This window comes from Schistocerca serialis, chromosome 3, assembly GCF_023864345.2.
Source record: "Schistocerca serialis cubense isolate TAMUIC-IGC-003099 chromosome 3, iqSchSeri2.2, whole genome shotgun sequence".
Classification (NCBI taxonomy): Eukaryota; Metazoa; Arthropoda; class Insecta; order Orthoptera; family Acrididae; genus Schistocerca; species Schistocerca serialis.
In genome coordinates this window covers 643,006,876-643,026,038 of record NC_064640.1, presented here as the reverse complement: position 1 = coordinate 643,026,038, position 19,163 = coordinate 643,006,876, and positions in this window count along the sequence as shown.

Genomic DNA, 19,163 nt, shown 5'->3' with positions numbered 1-19,163 from the left:
CAGTCATCGGAAAAACGCCTTTTTTCAAACCCTTCAGTGTCCGGAACTTCTGCATAGCGCCGTGTGCACAGTCATCATTCTTGTAATACAGCTTTACAAGCAGAGCGCGATCCTGCATTGAGACAGTGATGGCGAACGTCGCAGTCGCGAAAGGAGGAAGAGCCGTGTATCAGGCATGTTTATACCATCTTCAATGAGTCGTGCGCATGACAGGTGTTTTCATTTACGTATTCTGATACATACGGCCCCATCTATTGATCAATTTTCACACTATTTTTTTTACCTCTGCTATACGTTTTCCCCCTTCTCCGATATTATTCTGTTGCAATTTGAAGTCATTCTGAGCAGTGGTGTTATTTATGCAGAGTTTTGGAAGTTTAACTTTAATTATAATCACCTTTACAATATATAATTAAAAAAATAAAAGTTGTTTCGTAATTTTTTACTTACAAAAAATCCGTGGTAATTTCAGTTCTTATTTATAAGTATAATATACACTCCTGGAAATTGAAATAAAAACACCGTGAATTCATTGTCCCAGGAAGGGGAAACTTTATTGACACATTCCTGTGGTCAGATACATCACATGATCACACTGACGGAACCACAGGCACATAGACACAGGCAACAGAGCATGCACAATGTCGGCACTAGTACAGTGTATATCCACCTTTCGCAGCAATGCAGGCTGCTATTCTCCCATGGAGACGATCGTAGAGATGCTGGATGTAGTCCTGTGGAACGGCTTGCCATGCCATTTCCACCTGGCGCCTCAGTTGGACCAGCGTTCGTGCTGGACATGCAGACCGCGTGAGAAGACGCTTCATCCAGTCCCAAACATGCTCAATGGGGGACAGATCCGGAGATCTTGCTGGTCAGGGTAGTTGACTTACACCTTCTAGAGCACGTTGGGTGGCACGGGATACATGCGGACGTACATTGTCCTGTTGGAACAGCAAGTTCCCTTGCCGGTCTAGGAATGGTAGAACGATGGGTTCGATGACGGTTTGGATGCACCGTGCACTATTCAGTGTCCCCTCGACGATCACCAGTGGTGTACGGCCAGTGTAGGAGATCGCTCCCCACACCATGATGCCGGGTGTTGGCCCTGTGTGCCTCGGTCGTATGCAGTCCTGATTGTGGCGCTCACCTGCACGGCGCCAAACACGCATACGACCATCATTGGCACCAAGGCAGAAGCGACTCTCATCGCTGAAGACGACACGTCTCCATTCGTCCCTCCATTCACGCCTGTCGCGACACCACTGGAGGCGGGCTGCACGATGTTGGGGCGTAAGCGGAAGACGGCCTAACGGTGTGCGGGACCGTAGCCCAGCTTCATGGAGACGGTTGCGAATGGTCCTCGCCGATACCCCAGGAGCAACAGTGTCCCTAATTTGCTGGGAAGTGGCGGTGCGGTCCCCTACGGCACTGCGTAGGATCCTACGGTCTTGGCGTGCATCTGTGCGTCGCTGCTTTCCGGTCCCAGGTCGACGGGCACGTGCACCTTCCGCCGACCACTGGCGACAACATCGATGTACTGTGGAGACCTCACGCCCCACGTGTTGAGCAATTCGGCGGTACGTCCACCCGGCCTCCCGCATGCCCACTATACGCCCTCGCTCAAAGTCCGTCAACTGCACATACGGTTCACGTCCACGCTGTCGCGGCATGCTACCAGTGTTAAAGACTGTGATGGAGCTCCAAATGCCACGGCAAACAGGCTGACACTGACGGCGGCGGTGCAAAAATGCTGCGCAGCTAGCGCCATTCGACGGCCAACACCGCGGTTCCTGGTGTGTCCACTGTGCCGTGCGTGTGATCATTGCTTGTACAGCCCTCTTGCAGTGTCCGGAGCAAGTATGGTGGGTCTGACACACCGGTGTCAATGTGTTCTTTTTTCCATTTCCAGGAGTGTATATTTAGAAAACTTCTTTGGTAATTTGTTTTTATTTATTGTATGCCTGTAAAGATACACACTTATTACTAATAGAGAGATAGAGAGAGAGAGTAGCGAATTTTTTTATTTACAGTATATTTACAACAGCCACTGCAGCAACAGGAGGAGAACCAGCCTGCCGTTGTGACCGAGCGGTTCTAGCCGCTTCAGTCCGGAACTGCGCTGCTGCTACGATCGCAGGTTCGAATCCTGCCTCGGGCATGGATGTGTGTGATATATATATATATATATATATATATATATATATATATATATATATATAGGGTGTTTCAAAAAAGACCGGTATATTTGAAACGGCAATAAAAACTTAACGAGCAGCGATAGAAATACACCGTTTGTTGCAATATGCTTGGGACAACAGTACATTTTCAGGCAGACAAACTTTCGAAATTACAGTAGTCACAATTTTCAACAACAGATGGCGCTGCGGTCTGGGAAACTCTATAGTACGATATTTTCCATATATCCACCATGCGTAGCAATAATATGGCGTAGTCTCTGAATGAAATTCCCCGAAACCTTTGACAACGTGTCTGGCGGAATAGCTTCACATGCAGATGAGATGTACTGCTTCAGCTGTTCAATTGTTTCTGGATTCTGGCGGTACACCTGGTCTTTCAAGTGTCCCCACAGAAAGAAGTCACAGGGGTTCATGTCTGGCGAATAGGGAGGCCAATCCACGCCGCCTCCTGTATGTTTCGGATAGCCCAAAGCAATCACACGATCATCGAAATATTCATTCAGGAAATTAAAGACGTCAGCCGTGCGATGTGGCCGGGCACCATCTTGCATAAACCACGAGGTGTTCGCAGTGTCGTCTAAGGCAGTTTGTACCGCCACAAATTCACGACGAATGTCCAGATAGCGTGATGCAGTAATCGTTTCGGATCTGAAAAATGGGCCAATGATTCCTTTGGAAGAAATGGCGGCCCAGACCAGTACTTTTTCAGGATGCAGGGACGATGGGACTGCAACATGGGGCTTTTCGGTTCCCCATATGCGCCAGTTCTGTTTATTGACGAAGCCGTCCAGGTAAAAATAAGCTTCGTCAGTAAACCAAATGCTGCCCACATGCATATCGCCGTCATCAATCCTGTGCACTATATCGTTAGCGAATGTCTCTCGTGCAGCAATGGTAGCGGCGCTGAGGGGTTGCCGCGTTTGAATTTTGTATGGATAGAGGTGTAAACTCTGGCGCATGAGACGATACGTGGACGTTGGCGTCATTTGGACCGCAGCTGCAATACGGTGAACGGAAACCCGAGGCCGCTGTTGGATCACCTGCTGCACTAGCAGCGCGTTGCCCTCTGTGGTTGCCGTACGCGGTCGCCCTACCTTTCCAGCACTTTCATCCGTCACGTTCCCAGTCCGTTGAAATTTTTCAAACAGATCCTTTATTGTATCGCTTTTCGGTCCTTTGGTTACATTAAACCTCCGTTGAAAACTTCGTCTTGTTGCAACAACACTGTGTTCTAGGCGGTGGAATTCCAACACCAGAAAAATCCTCTGTTCTAAGGAATAAACCATGTTGTCTACAGCACACTTGCCCGTTGTGAACAGCACACGCTTACAGCAGAAAGACGACGTACAGAATGGCGCATCCACAGACTGCGTTGTCTTCTATATCTTTCACATCACTTGCAGCGCCATCTGTTGTTGAAAATTGTAACTACTGTAATTTCAAAAGGTTGTCTGCCTGAAAATGTACTGTTGTCCCAAGCATATTGCAACAAACGGTGTATTTCTATTGCTGCTCGTTCAGTTTTTATTGCCGTTTCAAATATACCGGTCATTTTTGAAACACCCTGTATATATATATATATATATATATATATATATAGGGTAGCCAATTGATCGTGACCGGGCCAAATATCTCACGATACAAGCGTCAAACGAAAAAACTACAAAGAACGAAACTTGTCTAGCTTGAAGGGGGAAACCAGATGGCGCTATGGTTGGCCCGCTGGATGGCGCTGCCATTGGTCAAACGGATACTAACTGCGTTTTTTTTTTAAATAGTAACCCCCATTTTTATTACATATTCGTGTAGTACCTAAAGAAATATGAATGTTCTAGTTGGACCACTTTTTTCGCTTTGTGATAGATGGCGCTGTAATAGTCACAAACATGTGGCTCACAGTTTTAGACGAACAGTTGGTAACAAGTAAGTTTTTTAAATTAAAATACAGAACGTAGGTACGTTTGAACATTTTATTTCGGTTGTTCCAAAATGATACACGTACCTTTGTGAACTTATCATTTCTGAGAACGCATGCTGTTACAGCGTGATTACCTGTAAATACCGCATTAATACAATAAATGCTCAAAATGATGTCCGTCAACCTCAATGCATTTGGCAATACGTGTAAAGACATTCGTCTCAACAGCGAGTAGTTCGCCTTCCGTAATGTTCGCACATGCCTTGACAATGCGCTGATGCACGTTGTCAGGCGTTGTCGGTGGATCACGATAGCAAATGTCCTTCAACTTTCCCCACAGAAAGAAATCCGGGGACGTCAGATCTGGTGAATGTGCGGGCCATGGTATGGTGCTTCGACGACCAATCCACCTGTCATGAAATATGCTATTCAGTACCGCTTCAACTGCACGCGAGCTATGTGCCGGGCATTCATCATGTTGAAAGTATATCGCCATTCTGTCATGCAGTGAAACATCTTGTAGTAACATCGGTAGAACGTTAAGTAGGAAATCAGCATACATTGCACCATTTCGATTGCCATCGACAAAATGGGGGCCAATTATCCTTCCTCCCATAATGCCGCACCATAGATTAACCCGCCAAGGTCGCTGATGTTCCACTTGTCGCAGCCATCGTGGATTTTCCGTTGCCCAATAGTGCATATTATGCAGGTGATTTCGGGAGATATTTGGCCCAGTCACTATCAATGGACCACCCTGTATATATACACATACATATATTCATAAATACCTATGATAAGCTGTTCATACTACTACCATTCCACTGGCAAACATGTCCATCTCTCTCTACTTACAAATGAATGCCTCTCCCACTCACACAAAAGCATTCAATCATATTGAAGTAAATAGTGTGAGAATGGCTGGGTTCCAGATGACTCGCTTGTCGTCATGACATGACAAGCCAACTTTCAGTTTCGATGTGGTGTGCACCACATGATCTTGCGCTCGAAAGACTCTTGGCGCACCATATACAGTGGCTTAGCTGGGGTACCACCAGCACCATATATAGGACACACCTTCTAGTCCTCGATCGTTAGATACATTGAGGCTGCACACTGGACACCATTAGCCCGCATATGGGTACCGCCAGTATACAAGGAGTACGTGTACATTTTAGATCAAAGCCTTACAAAACCACAATCCATTCGCCTCGTCATTCTTCAGAGCGGTAACCTTATAGTTTGGTCATGTTGTACCATGAGGATTACTGGCTGTGAATCTGGATGTGTCAAATTCCGCAGGTTGCTATGTCATAATTTTAAATGGAAATGAGCGTTTGGCGTCATTGGCGTGGAGGCCCCTTGCGGGACAGATCCGGCCGCCTTGGTGCAAGTCTTATTACAGTGGACGCCACATTGAGTGACCTGCGCGCCCGTTGGGTATGAAATGATGATGAAGACAACACAACACCCAGCCCCTGAGCGGAGAAAATCTCCGACCCAGCCGGGAATCGAAACCGGGCCCGTAGGACGGCAATCCGTCACGCTGCCCACTGAGCTATCGGGGCGGACATTATTTTAAATGGATATCAGCTATGCACTCAGTAAATGAAATTGTCTGCATCCGTAAAAAGTAACTTTGGATTAGCAAAGTGCTACTTAGCCGACTTGTAATAAAAGCAGTACATGCAGAGTTTAGAGAGGTCCAGCACACACTGCCAACATGGATAGGCTTCGTAAATCACACCAAAACCTTAGCCATCTGCACAGTGACCAGTCCTTTATTGGAGATTACGGCCCACTTAAAAGTTGATCTGGCAATGTAATCTCTTGCGCCATAACTCCCTCCCATCGGTAAAGTAAAAGTATATCGCGGTATTCTCAAACATTTTCCATAATTTTCCCAAAAATCGTGTTGTTCATTAATTTTAAAAAATATTTTTAAAAGTCACATATTGCGAGAGATCTCTTTTCGGTATTTAAATCAATATACTCCTTCGAGCAGGGACTCTGTGTGAATTAGATGGCCTGGGTGATTCTAAGAAGTTTCATTCCCACAGTGATATTGCAAATTAACTAATGGTTTATTAGCGAATTATACAGAGTGATCAGACCTTTTAGGCCAAGTTGAGATAGGTGATAGTGGGTTTATAACCAGTCATACTGAGTTAGGGAACCAATGGCCAGAAATGCATGCTTATTGTGTTATGGACATAAACAGTTTACACTGCATAAAAATAATGTAGCTCACAGCAATTGTTCAAAGTGACGACCGCCAGTCTCAATGCATGCCTTACAAAGGTGCATGCAGTTCTGCCACACTCTTCAGAGCTCCTGGGTGTCGGTTGTACACTGTAACAGGCAGTGGGTGATAAACAGCATACAGCCGTAACCACCAAACACACATACTGCGTATAACTTAGCTCACAGTACGTGTGTCGCGTGACGACCAGATGCATTAACCTGTCTCATGCACATCAATATCCCTGATGTCAGTTCTCCTCTGCACCTTTAGCTTGTGATGTGTCCATGATGAGGTGTGTTACTGCATGATGCATAGTCAACGGTGGAACACTACTCAACACGAGAGTTGACAGACATGCATTTAATGTATCCTGTGGCAGATTGTAGCTACCATAAAGCAGCACAGATGTACAGAGAATGCTTTTCCAACAAGCGTCGTCCTAATTGGAAGAAGTTTGTCTCTGTGGGTACCATCTTACAGACAGGGTCATTCATGCCACGGAGAGCCAGCCGAGGTTACTGCCAGAGACATGTTCGAACACCAGATTTTGAGATGGTCTTTGATGGTGTGGCCGACCATCCAGCAGTAAGCACAAGTCAGCTTGCGCATTAAATGCACATTCCGAAGAATACAGAGTTGAACAGGTATTACACCCCTGTCATAAAGAATGTGTGCAAGCACAACGGACTTTGAGCTCCACGTTCACTTCAGTCAATGTATTATCCACTACGATGCTGTACAGTTTGTGTTGTTCACAGATGAGGCCTCATTCAACCGTGATGGTGTTTGCAACAACCACAACAGCCATGTCTGGAGTGAGGACAATCCCCACACCAACCATGACAACGTTGACACAATACAGTCACAGATGCACTACTTAACATTCCCTGTTCACAACTTGTTGTTTGCGCTTGTTAGTTCAAGCTGTCATCGTAGTTACTGCGCTATCGTCGCTTGTACGTCAGGAATAAAATCAATCTCGGAATGTTTTCGATGGACTGTGTATTACATCCAGCAAGAAGAAAGGAGGTAACTGTTTAACATATTGTCGACGTCGGGTTCACTAGAGATGGAATACAAGCTCGGTTAGGGCAAGGTTGGAGAAGGAAATCGGTCTTCTCTGTTTCAAAGGCACCATCCGTGCATTCGCCGTAACCATTTTTGACGATAAACGGAGAAGATATGTTTGGAGTGTTAGACTGGGATTTAGTCCCACTCTACCCGGATGCACGCCTCGCTCAGTACAGTCACTGTGCTGCTCAAATTAACTACGTAATGCATTCTCGAATATACAACAGGCTCGAAGGCTTTTTGAGTAACAGAACTCAGTACGTTGTCCAGGACAGCAAGTGTTCGTCCAAGACAAAGGTAATGTCAGGAGTGACCCAGGCAGTTGATGCTGAACTACTCCTGTTCTCCAAGTACATGAGCTATTTGTCTAATGGGGTTCGCAGTAGTGTGGTACTATTTTCTGACGATTTTATTGCGTACGGGAAGGTGTCGCCTTTGAGATACCGTACAGCGTTTCAAGAAGACTTGGACAGAACTACTATTTGGTTGCTATGAATGGTTGTTGTTGTTGTTGTGGTCTTCAGTCCTGAGACTGGTTTGATGCAGCTCTCCATGCAAATCTATCCTGTGCAAGCTCCTTCATCTCCCAGTACCTACTGCAACCTACATCCTTCTGAATCTGCTTAGTGTATTCATCTCTTGGTCTCCCTCTACGATTTTTACCCTCCACGCTGCCCTCCAATGCTAAATTTGTGATCCCTCGATGCCTCAGGACACGTCCTACCAGCCGATCCCTTCTTCTAGTCAAGTTGTGCCACAAACTTCTCTTCTCCCCAATCCTATTCAATACCTCCTCATTAGTTACGTGATCTACCCACCTAATCTTCAACATTCTTCTGTAGCACCACATTTCGAAAGCTTCTATTCTCTTCTTGTCCAAACTATTTATTGTCCATGTCTCACTTCCATATATGGCTACACTCCATACAAATACTTTCAGAAACGACTTCCTGACACTTAAATCTATACTCGATGTTAACAAATTTCTCTTCTTCAGAAACGCTTTCCTTGCCATTGCCAGTCTACATTTTATAACCTCTCTACTTCGACCATCATCAGTTATTTTGCTCCCCAAATAGCAAAACTCCTTTACTACTTTAAGTGTCTCATTTCCTAATTTAATTCCCTCAGCATCACCCGACTTAGCCATTTTGCACCTCCTGTCAATCTCATTTTTGAGACGTTTGTATTCCTTTTTGCCTGCTTCATTTACTACATTTTTATATTTTCTCCTTTCATCAATTAAATTCAATATTTCTTCTGTTACCCAAGGATTTCTACTAGCCCTCGTCTTTTTACCTACTTGATCCTCTGCTGCCTTCACTACTTCATCCCTCAGAGCTACGCATTCGTCTTCTACTGTATTTCTTTCCCCCATTCCTGTCAATTGTTCCTTTATGCTCTCCCTGAAACTCTGTACAACCTCTGGTTTAGTCAGTTTATCCAGGTCCCATCTCCTTAAATTCCCACCTTTTTGCAATTTCTTCAGTTTTAATCTACAGTTCATAACCAATAGATTGTGGTCAGAGTCCACATCTGCCCCTGGAAATGCCCTACAATTTAAAACCTGGTTCCTAAATCTCTGTCTTACCATTATATAATCTGTCTGATACCTTTTAGGAATGGTAACTTGCTTTAAATGTGAATAAATGTAAGTTAGTGTAGTTGAATAGGAGAAACATTCATGTAACGTGCAAAAACGGTACTGTTAGTATCATAATGATACGGTTGCCACCTGTACCGTATTGTACGGGACATCCTGCATTTGATGGGAAAATTTTGCGCCCCGTATTATGAACTCTTGCCAGGTACAAACGATCGTTTGTCTTTTTTTGTCTCTAAATATTTTAAAATCCGCATTTGACTTGAGCGTCGTTGAAATTCAAAATAACTCCACTTTTTTTGTCCTTGAAGCGTCAGAAGAAGGAAATCTCGTGATGTCTCACCATGTGGTGGTAAAACTGAGTATGCTGAGTTATTTATTTCGTCTTCCGCCGCGTACTTCCGTAGGTTTTCTCTTCGAACTGAGTGTTCATTCTGTCTGAGATTAAATCTACATAAATTGTGAAGTTATCAAAGCTCATCGAAGAAGTCAGTATTAATATGTCAGACTCTGATGAAAATTCAGTCAAAATAACTCCTACGACGAAATTTAAACGAGCAAAGTCGTATCAAAATAGCTGCGAATCGTCATGCACGTAGGCGAAACGTGTTATTGAACAGTGCCACAAGGCCTGATGTTCCATCTGTGCGCGTGAATTCCGTATATCTTACGGCGGTGAGTCAGATCATAAGCAACATGCTAGAACTGAAACCCACAAAAAAAAGTACAAGATCACAAAATAAAACGAAAAATCTGGATTCGTATTTTTCTAATAGAGTGATCTCTCAAACAGAGCAACATAAAGTGGCTGCAGCAGAACTAAGTATAGTGTTTCACACTGTAAAACATAACCACAGTTACATCAGCACAGATTGTTCTAATAAACTGCTATCTCATATTTTTGGGAATTCCTGTGTTGCTAACAGTGTTTCGTGTGGAAAAATGAAGGGAGAAAGCTTGGTGCAAGATATATTGGCTCCGAAGTCTCTAAAACATGTTGTGGCCGAACTTCTTTCTAAAACAGTGGCTCCCAACTCGGGCTAATTACCGTCGAAGAGGTAAAATGTAATTTTCTGAGCGGTAAAAACAAAGAAGTTCAATTGTGCTTCGGTGACGAAAACAACTTAATCGTTATTTCATGTAAGACTCTAATACTGATTACATAAGTTATCAATAATTACATTTTTTTTCAAACTATAACATTAACGCGTGACAAAAAGTGATGCAGGTTGCGACATGGGAAACGAATTTACTAACTTCTTCTTCACATTGTCCTACCACTACACATATATTCTGTTCGTAGTATCATGCACCTGTGTCGACGACATGTACTTCAGATATGCTTAAATATCCCATGAAAATGCCTTCTGCATGGTTGTAGGTAGTTACCACAATAAAGCTGAAATTGCTTCACTATTCACATCGTAATGGCTAGTACACTGCTCTATAGCCTATACTGTATAACTATGATTATTATTATTTAGTGGCAGTGGTCAGACACAAAGTGCAGGCAGCCTGAACTCTTTGGATTTCTGCCAGTTTAGAAGCAAGAAGTCCAGAAAGCAAGTGATAAACAAACAGTAGCCCTAAGCATAGTGCACATATTTTAATTTAGCTGATTTCAAGTGTAGGTGCAAGACGATAGTGAAGCTAGGGTCCCTAGTGAGAGTAGTGGTGCAGAGAAAGCACGCTTTGTAACGAGTGTCCAGCCCTGGATAGTTAGCTCTCTTTTCTGAGGAGTTGCAGTTAGCACTAGCAGTGCTTTGAAATGCTTCATCATTCTAGAAAAAAATGTTGTTAGAAATATGCAGTACCATTAGTCTCACTGACTCATCAGTTCCTGGTTTAATAACACCATAGGTGTTTTACAAAAGCTAACCGTCGTTTATCTTTCGCGATTTTAAAAATGAGTGATCGAAGAAAGTTTTTTTCCACTCTTACGTTTCCTTAGGCGATAATGTTGATGACGGTGTGGGCGAGAGTAAATAGTTAATATTAGATTGCACTCAGGGGTAATGTTGTCAGAAAGCTTAGGAACAACTGTTCTCAAAACTGCCTTTTTTTGTAATTGCAACGGATGCCAACAATAAAAGTAATCGTAAGATGTTTCCTCTCTGCGTAAGATACTTCACAGCTACAAGAGATGTACAAAACAAGTTGCTGGACTTCTCTGAAAGTGTCGGTGAATCCGCAAGTTCAGTTCCATAAGTGTGTCGTTAAGGTAATTATCGAAAATGGCCTGCCTTTAGACAAGATTACTGCCTATACTGCAGGCAACACTAATGTCAATTACGGGAAGCACAATACTGTTTTTAAGCTGCTTCATGATGCACATTGCAGAATTCAAGTTGCTCAACTCATATTGTCCATAATACAATGAGGCATGCAACTGACTGCTTTGATATAGACATAGCTAATGTTGTTCTGAAAATACGAAGCGCGACGAAGACCAGAAGAAATATTTTGAGTTTTTAGATATTGAACGGATGGAGATATTGAGACATGTTACAACTCGCTGGCTATCTTTAGAACGTTCATTGGAAAGATTTATCCATAACTGGCCTCTCATCAAAAGCAATCAGTAGATGAACTTAAGGATATATTGCTAGAAATCCATCTAATATTCCTTAGCAATGTAACTAAGATATTTGTTCAGTGCACCAAGACCTTAGAAAGAGACACTATTTCTATGGCTGAAGTTTATCAGGTATTGTGCTTACTGGAGGAGGAGAATGCTGCAGCGAAGCTACAACTTTTTGATTTAAACAGAAGCATAGAATCCCTGGGAGCTGCAGTACAATCCCTCGAATTAACTGAAATAATTGTTATGGAGGAGCTGTATGAAGAGTTTTGTCTTGTTCGGAACATTCCTGCTAGTATTTTGGTGTGCACAGAAGATGCCTCAAACAATTGGCTGTCAGTGTTTACTAGCATTAAAAGACAGCAGAAGTTAATAGAATTAAAAAAACTCGTGTCTTTTGTAATGAGTGTTCCTGGGTCAAATGCATTTGCTGATTGCATTTTCTCGTTAATGTCTAACAAGTGGTCAGACAGTAGAAACAGGTGTTGAGTAGATCTCATTAAAAGTGAACTGCTACTTACTATAAACATGAAAATTTCTTTTAGAGAGTTCCATCGCATGATAAAGTTAGAAAATGAAATTTTAAAGTCAGGTAGGTCAACTGTGAAGTACAGATGAAGAAAATAAGGGAGCCTATTAATATTTTTTCTATGTGTTTTAGCATAATGCGTTGCAGTATATGTACTACTAAGGGGGTGTTAATTACTTTCTTTTACGAATTTCAATAATAGTCACATTCTGTTAATGACACTAATTATAATGCCACTGAAATTGGTATGTAACGTTTCATTTCCAAATATTTATGAGTTATCCCGTATTTTTAGCTATCTGTCCCTTGTTTCTTATATCAAAAATAGCAACCATACCTGCTGGGCTTATTCACGGCAAGTAAATACTTAGGTGTAACGTTCAGAAATGACATGAAATAGAACGATTACATGAAATCAGATGCGGGGAACACAGCGGCCAATAACTGTTTATTGTGGTAAATCTCGGAAAGTGTGGAATAGCTGTAAAAGAGAACGCATGCGGAATACTTGTGTCAACGACTTCTGAGTATATCTCGAGCGTTGGGATCACCGCCATGTCGCATTAAAAAGAGATATCGAAGCAATTCAGAGGCGTCTTGTTTGATTTTTCACTAATGGGGTAGATCTATACAAGAATGCTTCATGAGAGCAGATGGGAATCTTTGGAGAGAAGAAGAAGGACTATTCACAAAATGCTGCTGAGGAAACACAGTTAACCAGCATTTGCAATTGCCTGAAGATCGGGAGATTAAGGCCCATACAGGCAATCATTTTCCCTCGCTCTGTTTGCGAATGGAGCAAGATGGAGAATGACCAGCAGTGGTACGAACGATCCTTCCCTATGCACCGTATGGGGGCTTGCAGAGTATGTATGTAGATGCAGATGTAGACCTAGATTAAACCCGTAAAAATTAAACATTTATCAGGTGACAAGAACCTAATTAATGCTAAGTTGAGCCGTGCATTCAAATTTTGGAAGGTTGTCTCATGACATTAAGATACTATAATCTAATAGAGACAAAGACAACAGATGAATAACTCTAGTGACGAACCATCTCCGTAAGCACAGATTGTCAGCAACTCAGGGTCCAGAGAATGACACAATCTGCAGCCTCGAGTTTGCAGTGCGTAACTCGAAGAAAGTAGTTGCTATCAGTTGCCTGCAGTGAACTTGAGAACGCACATATCTATATCCAGGGTTATCGCACGTCCGGCGGTGTGAGTCACCTCATCTCTTCGTTGTTGCGCTAAGAGACAAAAAGCGCACTCGCTTTTCAAATGCATGAGTGAATTCTGTTTTCCAAAGCACTATTCAGCAATACCATAAACTTCAGAATAGTTCGAGAACGATTTTACTAGAGAGCCCAATCAGCATTTGCAGAATTCGTAACACAGGCTCACACTGAAATACAAAGTTCGTCTGGCAACTCACTGACATGTGTTTGGCGAGACAGTTCCAGCAGATAAGATTTTCCCACTGCGTTATTCGCCACGAGACACTTACTGAGTCGTAATCATCTTGCTCGGATATCAGAATACTGGCTGAAGTTTGACGGTCAATTACGAGAATTCGGGTCCACCTGTCATGAAAAGGAAAAAACATCAATTATTTGTTGATAAATGCCCAAACATGTTTCAGTACGAATCTTCCTGACAGATTAAAACTGTGTGCCGGACCGAGACTCGAACACGAGACCTTTGCCTTTCGCGGGCAAGTGCACTTAGCCGCGAATGCAAAGGTCCCCAGTTCGAATCTCGGTCCGGCACACAGTTTTAATCTACCATGTAGTTTTACATCGGCGCACACTCCGATGCAGAGTTAAAATTTCATTATCTTTCAGCACTTTTGCGTTGTTATTAACGGGTTCTTTAATGCAAAAGTGTTTTAAGTAACAGTTATTCTAAGGAAATCAGGTTCAAAAAAATTTATGTCTGTTGTGGTTATTACCGCACTTTCTGCGTTGTTGGGTTCTGTAGAAACCTCTTCATTGTATAGAGGTAGCTTAATGATATTACTGTGTGTTTGGTTGGCGATTTATCAGTTCACTTTATCTTTAAGCGTAATTTTATCTCAAGAAAATATTTCCCGATTATATTTTGCGATTACTTACAACTGTTTACGAAACGTCTCTACTCATCTGCATTTTCCTATGTTGTGGAAATTCACACAGAAACACGATACATGTTTTTGAGGAACACCAATCGCGACTTAGACTTTTGCACTCTACGAAACACAGCTTTTTATGTTGCTGCTCTGTCTCTTGACCCTGTTGATGTTCACTTGCTTTCATATCAGTCTGGCGTCAAACTTGAATTTACTTTCTTTCTCTCTCTCTCTCTCCGCGCGCGCGCTTGTGTGTGTGTGTGTGTGTGTGTGTGTGTGTGTGTGTGTGTGTACGAGTGCGCGTGAATTATTCTTTCAAATAACTTATGTAGGTGTCATGTGAAGGAAATGGCACGGAATTTTTTTGGCTCAGTCGGTTCTTTGCTAGGTTTTAGTAATGCTACTACTTGCGCTTTTCTCCACAGTTTGCGGGTCTGAAATGTTTCCAAACATCTGTTAATCATCCTCACTAGTCATTCATTAGTTTTTGGACCAAACTACTTTATTGGTTTACTTCGTATGTTATCAAGGCCTGCTGATTTATTTTCCTTCAGTTCTCGCACTGCTCTTCCCAGTTCTTCAGGTGAGAATGGGGTCTCTTAGAGATTCGTTCTCTCCTCCAATGTTTCGCTTGAGATTCAACCCACAACCCTTCTGTCTTGTCTTTCCATTCAGTAACAGCTGGTTAGCGATCTGGTTCGGAGTGAAGTTTGTACTCAGAGGCGGGCTTGTAGGATCACTGCTAAGATTTTTTATTACATCCATGCACTTCGAGTGTTCTGGTTCATGTCCAGACCGGATAGTAATTTAGCCCATCTCTCCCTTTTTTGTTCAGCTATGTTTTGGAGTTGTTCTTCTCCCACTTCAGTTGTATCTGTTGAGAAAGGGTCTGCATTGTACGATAATAGGTCAAGAGAGCTTGTGAGCTTGAGTGAAGGCTACCTATAAATTAGGTGCTATATCCAAGTGCAATATGTCTAAATGACATTTTCTTTACAAGTTCGACAAATTCTTTGTAGTTTTTTGGGTCTGTCTCTATGTTTTCAACTTCGAGGTCCAATTCTTCTCTGACAGCCTTCCATTTCACTTTCTTGAAGTTTAAACAGCGTTTGAAGTATACACTTTGTAGTCGAACAATTCCAGGAACTATACAGGATGTAAGACAATATTGTGTCCTGGGAAAAGGTTCTTGTACTGTTTTTGTAACCTCAGCGATGAGTATGTTTTCTGAATTATACCCTCTCTGCTGTCTGCTGCTATTAAACGATGGTCTACATTTAGTTTCAAAGATAAGTTTCAGTCCCTCTCTTTCTTGTCATCTTTCTAGTTTTCCCCCATTTTTACCAGTTGAATTACGTCCTTAGTTGACACTTAGGCAGCTAAAATCTCCCAATATAACCTTAATGTTTTGATTGTGAAAATTATTTGCCTTATGGAAGGTAAAACCAATATTTATTGGTTTCTAAACCGACGTAATAGTACGTGACTGTCGCTCAGTTGTTAAAATTTCAGTGCTGTTTGTGTCTGTGACAATTGTTTACTTAAGCTCTAAATCTGGTTTCACAAAAGTAGCACTACCATATCGTTCGTGAGGGCATTCTAGTACCATTTTCATACCTTCAGTTGTTGGTCTTCAGTCGTTTACTCCCCTTTGTGTTTCATGCAATGATAAAATGTCCCACTAATGTTGTTTGTACTTGTCTGATAGTAATATTTCTTTCTCTCTTAAAAATCCTTCAATATTTAATGAAGTTGTAACAATTTTTGATCTTGAAATGGCTCAGTTTTGTGTATTTGCCATTTTTCACTGATGTTTTCCGACAGTAGAAGGACCGGCCGTTGACACTAGTTCAACGTTTCCAACGAAGGCCGGGTTGTGTTCTCTCCACGATTGTGCTCTCTCTGCAACAATTATTCATGGAGGCTACTTCCACGTACCTTGCTAAAATGTTAAAGAACACTCAAAGATTTTTGTAGGATGGTAACCAAGCTGCTGAAAAAATGCAAGTGCACTGTTTAATTTTGTATTCATAGATTAGTGTAAAAAAAAAGATATCTGACCAATGATTACCATTAGAACTAGTTCTTGCATTGGAGGGGGGCGAACCATGCCACCATTCAGGGAGGCAATTTTTGCGGTGACAAAATCAAATTTTAATGTGGTCCCAAAAGGACGAGTTAAGCAAGACAGAGAACGTTTTGCATAAATCAAAATGTGTGAGAATAAGTCGGAAATACAAATCATTCATAAAATATAGTGCCTTACTGGAAATTATCTACGATACTGTGAAACAGATGAGAAATTCACAGAAATTCAAACTGCACACTCTGTGCTGGAGAAGTACACCTCATCTTGAACCTCACACTTCCTCTAGCCTCTTTATCGCCCTTCCTGCCTGATTTTACAATTCTGTGTGCCTTCAAAAAAAAAAAAAAATGGTTCAAATGGCTCTGAGCACTATGGGACTTAACATCTGTGGTCATCAGTCCCCTAGAACTTAAAACTACTTAAACCTCACTAACCTAAGGACATCACACACATCCATGCCCGAGGCAGGATTCGAACCTGCGACCGTAGCGGTCACGCGGTTCCAGACTGTAGCGCCTTTAACCGCTTGGCCACACCGGCCGGCTTACCTGCCTTCTGTAAGTCTTAACAGTTACATTTTTCTAAGACCTAATAGGTATTACAGACAAGGGGCTGTTGTGGTAGCATATGTACGTGAAAATTTGTTCCCGAAAGTCATGCTCACATCTAAAATCGAGGACAAACAGCCTGAATACATGTTCATTGAGCTTAAACCACTCAACAGAAAGTGTCTCATCTGTGTAATATAAAATCCACCTAAAAATAGACAGCCTTCTAGCTTTAATCTGCACTCTCAGGTCTAGAATCTTTGTAAGAACACGAATTGTAACTGGAGATAGCAATACAAATTTTCTAAACAACAGCCCCTCTGTATCAAAATTCACACCCATACTTTCCTGCTCAAGCCTTACACTGCTTCTACTTAAGCCTACTCACCATACAGTAGACACTCATATATTTACCGATATATTCGCAAACAGGTCTCCAAATACAGTAATTCACACCGATCAGATTTTTGCATGCTTGTCTGTTCAAGGTGTAATATACATGACTTGTTGTTGTCGTTGTTGTGATCTTCAGATCAAAGATTAGTTTGATGCAGCTCTCCATGCTGCTCTACCCTATGCAAGCCTCTTCATCTCTGGGTAACTACTGCAACGAACATCTTTCTGAATCTGCTTAGCGGGTTCATCTCTTGGTCACCCTCTACTATTTTTACACTCCTCACTTCCCTTCAATACTAAATTGGTGATCCCTTGATGCCTCAGAATGTGTCCTACCAACCGACCCCTTCTTCTAGTCAAGTTGTGCCAAAAATTCCTCTTCTCCCCAATTCTGTTTAGTACCTCCTCATTAGTTACGTGCTCTACTCATCTAATCTTCAGCATTCTTCTGTAGCACCACATTTCAAAAGCTTCTATTCTCTTCTTGTCTAAATTGTTTATCGTCCATGTTCCACTTCCATACATGGCTACACTAAATACAAAGACTTTCAGAAAAGACTTCCTGACCCTTAAATCTATACTTGATGTTAACAAATGACTTACTCATTGCAAATCCCAAACAACAAACCGCAAATTATGGCTTTTAGTGATTTTAAGAGCATGAATACGTCTGAGATTACAACTGACGTCTATGATATTTTGTGGGAGACAACAGCAGGAAATATCTTCGACATAAATAATGAAGTATCCAACTTCACTAAGAAACTCAATAATTTATACAACAAACATGCTCCTCTAAAAACAGTAAGTGTAAGAAGAAAACCTAAACCATGGCTTACAAACTACCTCAAACACTTTATAAATGTCAGAGATGTGGCACACAGGGAATACAAATGCCATCCGATCTTGGATAATCATCTCACCTACAGGCAACTACCCAACCGAGGCAGTCAATCTGTAAAGAGTGCAAACCTCAGGTATGCCCACTCGCTAACTGAGAGTAGTGGGACAAGGGGGCTGACTGGCCATTGTGTTAGAGTGGGTTGCCTACATCAGGGCAGGTATGCACTCAGGGGCAAACCTATTGTTCTCCTTTGATTGATAGGTACTCAACCTATTGTTCTCCATTGATTGACAGGATCTTAGCCTATTGTTCTGTTAAGTGGTTTTCCATGTCGCTGCAATTAACTTATCGTCCCCCCCATCCCCTCTCACTTCCCTCCTCCCTCAGTAAGGCGGTGCTGGGCCAATTAGTTAGTGTGGGTTGCCTACATTACGGGCAGGTATGCACTCAGGGGCGAACATATTGTTCTCCTTTGATTGACAGGTACTTAACCTATTGTTCTGTTAAGTGCTTTTCCATGTCACACCTATTTCCTTCTGATTGACAGGCGCTTAACCTATTGCTCCCGCCCCGCCCCCTCCTCCTCCCCCAACCCCTCCACTTCGCTCTACAGATACACTTTCAAGTCTGAGTTATTGGAATAGGCCCCCCTCTCACTCTTATCAATTTGATTGACTACCTAATTAAATTCTAGAATGAAATTTTCACTCTGCAGCGGAGTGTGCACTGATATGAAACTTCCTGGCAGATTAAGACTGTGTGCCGGACCGAGACTTGAACTCGGGACCTTTGCCTTTCGCAGGCAAGTGCTCTACCGACTGAGCTGCCCAAGCGCGACTCACGCCCCGTCCTCACAGCTTTAATTCCGCCAGTACCTCGTCTCCTACCTTCCGAACTTCACAGAAGCTCTCCTGCGAACCTTACAGAACTAGCACTCCTGGAAGAAAGGATATTGCGGAGACATGGCTTAGCCACAGCCTGGTCGATGTTTCTAGAATGAAATTTTCACTCTACAGCGGAGTGTGCGCTGATA